The sequence below is a fragment of the Solanum lycopersicum genome, chromosome 7 (assembly GCF_036512215.1).
Source record: "Solanum lycopersicum chromosome 7, SLM_r2.1".
NCBI classification, from domain to species: Eukaryota; Viridiplantae; Streptophyta; class Magnoliopsida; order Solanales; family Solanaceae; genus Solanum; species Solanum lycopersicum.
The window spans coordinates 51,236,990-51,246,000 of NC_090806.1; the positions used below are offsets into that span (position 1 = coordinate 51,236,990).

At 32.0% G+C, this 9,011-nt stretch overlaps 1 long non-coding RNA gene across 2 annotated transcripts; it reads left to right on the forward strand.

The window, feature by feature from the left end:
* The first annotated feature begins 3,100 nt into the window (after positions 1–3,100).
* LOC109120761 (uncharacterized) lies at positions 3,101–6,509 on the forward strand. Of its 2 annotated transcripts, XR_002028178.3 has the most exons (4): positions 3,101–4,290; positions 4,414–5,547; positions 5,656–5,702; positions 6,228–6,509. It is a non-coding gene; the product is annotated as an uncharacterized lncRNA (long non-coding RNA). The 2 variants fall into 2 exon arrangements; XR_002028177.3 differs by having other exon boundaries at positions 4,414–5,702.
* The last annotated feature ends 2,502 nt before the right edge of the window (positions 6,510–9,011 follow it).

Here is a 9,011-nt window from a genome sequence, read left to right on the forward strand (position 1 = left end):
TAGTAATTGTGTAGTCTCATATTCTTCTATGTGTCTCACTATTTGTTGTTTTATTTTCTTTATGTCGTGCAACTTGGTTGTAATATATTTCTTGCAATCTTACTTTGATAACATTCCTTTTGAGCCGAGGGACTATTGGAAACAATCTCTTTACCATATATACATAGAGATAAAATTTGCTTACATCCTAGCTACCTTCTCCAAATCTTAGTTGTAGGATTAGACTGAATGTGTTATTATTATCGTAAAAAAAAACATTAACTGTGACGAAGGGGAGGAACAATATAGTAATTAACAATATTTTATGGTATCAATTTATAATGCATTGAAAAAAATATGGAATTTGTATCTTCAAAATAAGATGGCTTACCTGTGATAGGAACTAAATGTAACCTAATGGAGAATATATATATATATATACATTGATGAACTCCATTTATTGAAGTCTTTGCATTAGAATATTTTAAATTGGCAGGCTGGTTCATGAACGTGCAGAAGTGTGTGTAAATCTTAATCAAAGACCTTTGATGACTTTTTGTATTAAAACATCTTAAAATGCATGCCTATGTGTGTGGGCTTCGAGAATGGGACGAATCACAAGGGTCTATTGTGTACAGCCCTTACACTTCTGCCAGAGCTTGTTTTCACGCCTTTAAATATGTGTCCTCCTAATCAAATGACAACAACTTTACAAATTACTCGAAAGCAACTAATTCTGATGAACTTGAAGAATTTGTGTATTTCTTAATGAAGTCTTTGTGGAGTCTTTAAATTAGAATATTATATGGGATGGGCAGCTGACTTTATTGATAATAGCAAATATCCAAGGGAAAAATATTACAAACTTGACTTAGAGAGATGTCAAGTTGGGCCACATTCACCATGTGAAATGGATAAGCCTAAGATTTGTATATATCATTACACTGATTTCGAGAGTGAGATCAGTAATCATAGACCCCATTTTTTGGGTGGCTAAGGTTTGAGTCTGATAATATTTAATAATTTTGGTTTCAATCTTGCGTTTGCATTTAACAAAATGCATTTAAATAATTCTATTATAGTAGCACTAACTTTGTGTTACCCACATAATATCACAACATACCAATGTACTCCCATTTTAAGGTCTGGGGGATAGAGTTTACGCAATGCATATCACTCCCTCAAAAGTCAAGATAGTAACAGAAACAAGACTACGAACAAATATAATTGGTGACAAGCATTAGAGCAGTAAACATCAAATTTTGCTGGGTTGAAAAACAATTCATACCAAAAATGAAATTGAGTTCTTGTTTTATTAAATAATACAAAAATTAAATCTCATATACCATACAGTACATGAATGTGTATCTTAATGAAGTCTTTGCTAAGTATTTATTTATATGCTTAATACATACACATCCTTTTAACTTGTCAAGATATTTCATTTACACACTCGAACTAAGTCAATTCCAATTGAACACCTCAATGCATTATAAAGTGTTTCAATAAGACATTTTCTGTTAAAATTTTGAAAAAACTTTTATGCTTGTTTTCATTCGACTATTATGTAGTTAAGTTAACTACATAAAAAATGTTGTCTCTTTTAATTATTCTAATTCTTTGACACGTGCAACACACATGATTACCAATTCAAAAAATTATGTTATAGTGAATACTATTGTTTATTTAAGCAAATATTTCAGTAGTGAACTTTATAAAAAAAAATATTAGAGATTCTTATGTGATTAATGTTTAATGGAATTTATCATATATATCACTTATTCTCGTAAAGCTATGAAGATGGTCAATGGAAATTTTTATTAGTTAAATGTAATAATGTTTATATTTATTTTAATTTGATGAGGTTGAATCATGTAATTAGTTGTATCTCACTAATATTACCTAGTAAACGATATTTGTTGTGTATATAAAAATTAAACTAATACAAATTTCAGTTGATATTAATACAAGTCTTATGAACTTTTGTTAGTCTAAAATAAATACTAAATAAGTAAAACAAAACGGAAATGTTTATATAGTGTTAATTATATTTAAGAAAACATTATGACAATCTAAATCACATAAGTAGCATTGACCAAAAAACAACATTCTTTTGTCTTGAGTATTAAAAAAAATCGTGTCAATTCTCTAAATTTTGGAAAAAGATATTCAAAAGCATCTATTTACATTTCAAGAGAATCCGTTAACAAAAACATATGAATTTAGACTACATCATGTTAACTTCATATTTTAACACATTGCGTACTAATGGATATATTAGGAAACTAATAATTATGATATCATCAAAATTATTTTCCTAAAGTACTTGAGGTTATAGGATAACCCTCTTAGGATAGAACGATTTACTTCATCAGAATGGTGGTACCTCATATTCCGCTAAACTTTTAACTCACTCAACAATAATAAATCACAAAAAAAATTTAAAATATAAGAAGAAGAGTAGAAGATTAAAAATAATTGAGGTAGAACAAATGAGAGGAAACCTCTCTATTTATAGTCAACAAAGGGTAGTATGAAGAAATAATTTTGTGTCTTATCTGAAAAGTCATGACCTTTTTGAGAAATCACAACCATTTGAAAAAGTCACAACTTATTGGAAAAGTCACAACTCATCGAAAAATCACAACTCTTTGAGAAAAGGAACAACTTATCAGAAAAGCCATAACTCATATGAACAAATGTTTTTGTTCTTTATGAAAATTCATTATCTTTCTGAGAAATTACTTTGAAAAAGTCACAACTTATCGAAAAAGTCAAAACTAATCGAAAAAGTCACAACCTAAGTTAGATATATTATAGTAGTTTAACATTCAAGCTAGGAATTTATGCTTTTAGGTTATATTTATATTTATATTTATATTTATATATATTATTTATGTTTATATTTATATTTATATACACACACATCAACCTCTTGTAGAAAACATCTTGGGTTTTTACTTTTGGTTATACCTTATTTATCAACACTAAAGCATGGATCTCCTCCAAATAAGGGATTTCCCATTATAGCTAACGGTCATTATCTTTAAATCAGTACATAATTAGGACTCTATTACTTGTGTAAATATCTTGTAAATCCTACAGTTTATTATTCAATAAACAAACCACAATTCTTTTATCTCTAATTCTTTTGGATCTCTATCATTATTCAACTTGGTATCAAGAGCCTTGTTTTTTTTCCAGATCCTCATGATTAAGTTTTTTTCCAGTAAATATGTTTCGTTCATCTTTGCTTCAGATTCTCAATCCATATCCATCATTCCTATAGTCATCTCTGAATTCGTTCCTTGACTGACCCCTTTGATTTCTATTTTCCTTTTTGAATTAGGATTGATTCACGAGATACCTTGTCAACAAAATTTTATGGACATAACTATCTGATTTGGATGTTCCATTTCTAAGCCTTAATTAGAGGCAAAGGCCTCCTTGATAATTTGGATGTCTCACAGGTTGTACCCACAGAAGACAGAGAAAAAGAGGCTTGGAAGGCTGACAATGGCAAAATTATTGCATGGCTTGTCAATTCCGTCTCTGTTGATATAGCCATGGAACATACATATTTTGTGAAAGCATCATAAATGTGGAGTCATCTACATACCCTCGGTAACCAACAAAATCTGGCTCGAGAATTTGAATACTTGCAGAATCTATACAAGGTGAGAAAAATGTTTGTTGTTTCTATTTTGTATTATTCACATTATGGGCAGAACAAGATCAGGTTTTTGCCACCTCTATCCTTGTGGCTGGATTGCAGGATTTCATGACTACTATGAAAAGGACAACGACAGTCAATTTCTAAAGAAACTGAGGCCCGAGTTTGAGCATCTGCATGCTAGTATTCTTAACAAGGAAAAACTACCAGCTTTGGAGGTGGTAGTTTACTTAAGTTCTTCAAAAGAAACTCGGTTGAGTTCTCAAGCTTCCATGGAGAATTCCCTCACCATGGACACTGCCTTGGTTGCATACAGAAGTTCTTCCTCAGGCAACTCTAATAAATTAGGTCAATGATATCATTGCAAGGAACATGGCACATTATTTCCAAGAAGCAATATTATTGCAACTATTCTAAGAAAGATGTTCATATTATTCTGCAATGTCGTAAGAAATCTGGTCCAGGAAAACGCTCAACTCCTCATAAATCTTCCAAGCAATGACAAGGGATATTGAAACACGAGAAACACCAAGCACAAAAGTGCTTGATCGCAAATGATATCTAGAAAATGATACAAGAATCATTAGTGGCTGCTCTTCCTAATGCAATCTCTACAGCTCTGACTGTCATGTATCCTGGTAAGACTAAATTTTCATACTCAACGGTATGACATTGATTCTACTGCATATAATCATATGACAGGAAATTAAAAATTGTTTTCTGATTTATCTAAACCACGTTCCAAACATAAATTGTTACAGGATATGGCCATGTTTTAACAGCATTACCTATTGGCTCCATCAATCCATTTTCAGAGGTTCTTTGTGTACCAAAGCTTACTGCAAGTCTTTTATCTGTTGGGCAACTTGTAGAACAATTTTTTTTGGTTATTTTTTATCCTAATGGTTGTGTTATTCAGAACATATTGACAAGGAAAACGATGGCCAGGGGAAGTAAGGTGGGCAGCCTTATTCTTCTTCAATCTCAGGATACCAAACTCCATTATTAGTGTTTTCTTTCAGCTTCAAATAAAGATATCCAATTTTCAAATAAAATGTGAAATGTGGCATCTCTGTTTAGGCCATCCACACGTTTCTCGGTTAAATTTTATGCTCAAATCTTCTAATATGTTGGCAAACATTCACTGATTTCCCCCTCTAAATTACCTTGTAAGTGTTGTGCAAAATCAAAGTCATAAAATTCCTTTTCAATTAAGCAGTACAAATTATTCTTCTCCCTTTGATTTAATTCATAGCGATGTTTGGGGACCTTCTCCAACTATATCTCGTTTGGGATACAAGTATTTCATTCGATTCATTGATCAAGTATCTCGTTTTATAGGAATTTTCTTCTTGAAACACAGGTCTGAGGTACCAAATACTGTCAAAAATTTTTATAACCTTATTGAAACCCAATTTGAGAAAAGATCAAGATTTTTCGTTCAGATTCAGGAGGGGAATATATAAATACAAATCTAACTATTTTTTTTAAATAAAAAGGCATAATTTATTAGCGTTCTTGTCCATATACACCAGAAAAAAAATGGTGTGGTGGAACGTAATAATAGACATGTTGTTGAAATTGTCTTATCCCTTCATGATAATTCAAAAGTTTCGAAAATATTTTGGGTTGAAGCAATCCAAACATCTATTTAAATCATAAATAGACAATCATCCTCGATCATGAAACAAAATTGTCCTTATTTTGTTCTTTTCAAAAAAATTTTTTGACTTTTACATCTTAATGTATTTGGTTGTGTGTTTTGTCCTTGTTCAAGGTCATGAACGTCATAAATTATCTTCAAAAGCCGTTAAATGTGTTTTCTTATGATACAATGATATTCAAAAGGGGTATTTGTGTTATGATTCAACATGTCGTTCATTATCAATCTCACGGTATGTAATCTTCTTTGAGAATTCTTCAATTTATACCAACAAAGACTCACAAATCTCTACTATGTCTTTCCTGAATAAACTTTCTTCTCATAATGCTGCTTGTCATAGCTATCTTCGTGCTGGTCCTTCGTCGACCATGTCATCTACCATCTCAGGTACTACATATGACTTTGATCCCATTTTTTACAATGATACTACTTTAGCGGGTATATATCACTAGGTCAGACATGCATCATTATACTTGACATTACATTCCATTGCATTGAACATACTTATTATTAGTGAACTTGATATAGTGTTTTGTTGATCTTGTGAATGCCTTTCTGTGGAAATAGTGATTGATGAGTACTGAGCTTGTTGTTGAGGATATGTAATTTGTTAAAATGTTGTTTTTTAAGACATTTAATTTGTCAAAGTGTTGTTGTTGAGGACATTTAATTTGTCAAAGTGTTGTTATTATGGATATATAATTTTTCCAAGTGTTGGTGCTGAACTCTGTGTGATGTAAAATGTGAGTTGTTAGGTTGGATTGCTTTTTATGCAGGTTGTAGTTGTGGAGGTTTGGTTGAGGTGGTAGGAGTACACCTATTTCATCCCCTTAGCTTGTGTTTAGGGATTTACTTGCTGAGTACCGTGTGGTTTGTTACTCACCCCTTGCTTCTATAATTTTATTGTTGTAGATTGCGAGCCTGGATTTCTGTGGTACTTATCATTCTCTTCTTTTTCAATGCTTCTTGGAGATTTGTAAGGTAGTTGTTTGTCGTCTCAATGGACTTTCTCTCTCCTTAGTTATGATCTTGTTCTATTCTAGAAACAAGTTCATTTGAGATTAGTGTTTGCTTTGATTCAATTGTAATACTTTAGAGACTTGTACACGTGACAACCACGTTGTGGGGTATTTTTAAGTTGATTGTAAAATTTCCACATTTTTGGGTCGTGACATGTGATAATGATTTTGGGGTCTTCTTTTGAAAAATTAATTATATTGGGTTTTGTTCTTTAAATGTTTTTTTTGTTTTTGGCTCCAAGTTTTTTACTATAAGAGCTTGTCGCATTCTGTGGGATACACTCATATCGGGTGAAATTCCTTAAGGACAGTGTCTTTAGACACGCCTCATGCTATGAGAATTTCCTATAAGAGTTATTGTTGAAGTACAAGCTGCGGTGAATTCCATTTATGCGTTCGTCAAAAAGGTACTTTTAGTATGAGTTTACAACAGAAATGACCTTATATGTCTAAAATTTCTTTGTCAAGTTTTGTGAAAGTACTCAAATTTATTGATGAAGTACGGTATGAATCCCACACTCACACACATGTAGTGTCAACAAGAATGCGGCAACGGAAGTAAAGAGTTCGAGCAACATAGATAACCACCACTCAAATGGTGAAATTGGAGACCTCAAAAGCAATGAAGAACTCACTAACTTATTGGAATTGCTAATAATCGTCATTATTTTGGTATGTTTCATCTATAACAAATTCAAATTGATATAAATTTGAAAGAAGCTTAGAGATTAGGGGGTTAGTTAGTATGCGGGATGAGATACACAAGGATATATGTTATGCTGGACTTTACATTGCTAAAAATAGTCCATGCAATAAGAAATTCCATGACAGACTGATAAATCCATGAAACACAAAAAGAAAAAGAAGAAAGACAATGTGTTTGGTCATATCTTAATAAAAAAAAAAGGAAAAGCCTTGATAAGTGACTTTGGATAAGTATTTTGCAAACATGCTATAACATTTTTGATTCACAGCAAGTATTTAAGTAACATGTTATAACAATTTAATTCACAATGTTTATATAACTTAATATGTTTCTACATCCAAAATGAAAACATAACAAGTATAATCTATTAATTCAATTTACTATATAGGAGGTTATTATTCTAATTTTCATGTTAACTTACACCTTGATATGATATATAATAATGGTTCATCCAAACACTATTAAAAATGCTAAAAAAAATGACAGACATAAAATTAATGGACGGTGTCACTCCAAAAGGCGAGTCATTTGTCACACCATGTAAAAATTGGGTCCCGTCTTTCTAGAAAAGCCAATGGGGAAAATTTTTGGGTTGAAAAACATTTTCATGGAAACTTGGAGTTTCCCAACCTAGTCCAAATTTGGACGAAATATGAGTCAATGAAGTCTAGAGAAATATGGTAACGGTTGGGTGATTTAATATGAATTTTATTATATGCGTGGATAGATAAGTCGTTAAGGAATCCTTATGACTTTACTGAATTGAATTAAGGCGAGTAGAACTACCAAAATTGATCTTAGCGTGAACAGGTAGCTTCTGAATGTCGTTGGTCGAAGGTGTGTTGTGAAATGATGTCACGCCCCAAGCCTACATCCGGGACATGACCTACACTCAAATATTTTCCTCAAATTCATTTTAGATCACGATACCTAGCATTAGTACTCACAAATCTAACTTAAATAAATTTAAAACTCAACTCAAAGATATAAAAAACTCAACAATTCAACCCAATTAAGGAAACAACATTCAATTTCAAGAATCATTCAAGAACAACAATTTTCAAGCTCTTTAAGGACAAATTGTGCTTAACTAAACATGGTTGACATGTGGGTGAATGAAACCAACGCTATGAGAGACTCACATACCTTGTAGGACCAAAATCTTGAAGATATCCGCAATCGAAATTGATCGTTCTTAAAAATTGTCACGCTCCAAGCTAACCCGAGTCGGGGACACAGGACCTCGAACCACAAGTATCCCAAGCTAACCCTGCTGACACGATCATGAGCATGCTAAAGATAATAAATTGATAGATGCTAAATCAGAATTAAAATTAAAGGATGTGGAATAGCCATATATACTATAACTGAGATATTTGAAACTAATGAGTTTAATAGAAAGAACATATTAACTCAATACTAAGCAGAAATTAACTATGTCTGAGAATAGCCTCTAACTAACTAGAAATGTTGGGACAGGTCTCAGCTAAGTCTAGCAAAAACTGAAACTAATGGACTAAAATACTGAAATAAACTCATGACTATTGTCCTCGAATAATGAGGACTAGCCATTGATTCTGCTGAACTGGAGATCAGGAATCCACTAAGCGTGATCTGGATATTGAGAATTTGAACCTACATCACGAGAAGATGTAGAACATATGTGCATCATTACATGAAAGGTACTGAGCATGTAAAATAGAGTAAAACTGAAATAAAACATAACTAAACAAACACAAAAGCAATTATAATATTTTGAACATGATATACCGAATTCTGAGCTAACTCCATGCAATGACCAAACTTATAACATGCTAAGACTGAATACTAACTCAATTGTAAATATGATCAATGCAATAAAGTCTGATTGAACAGTGGCAGCTACTAATAACCGATAATAAAATCACATGAGCTAAATATGGAGTCTGATGTGTACGTGATCACTAAACTGATGCCCACAGAGGAGACTTT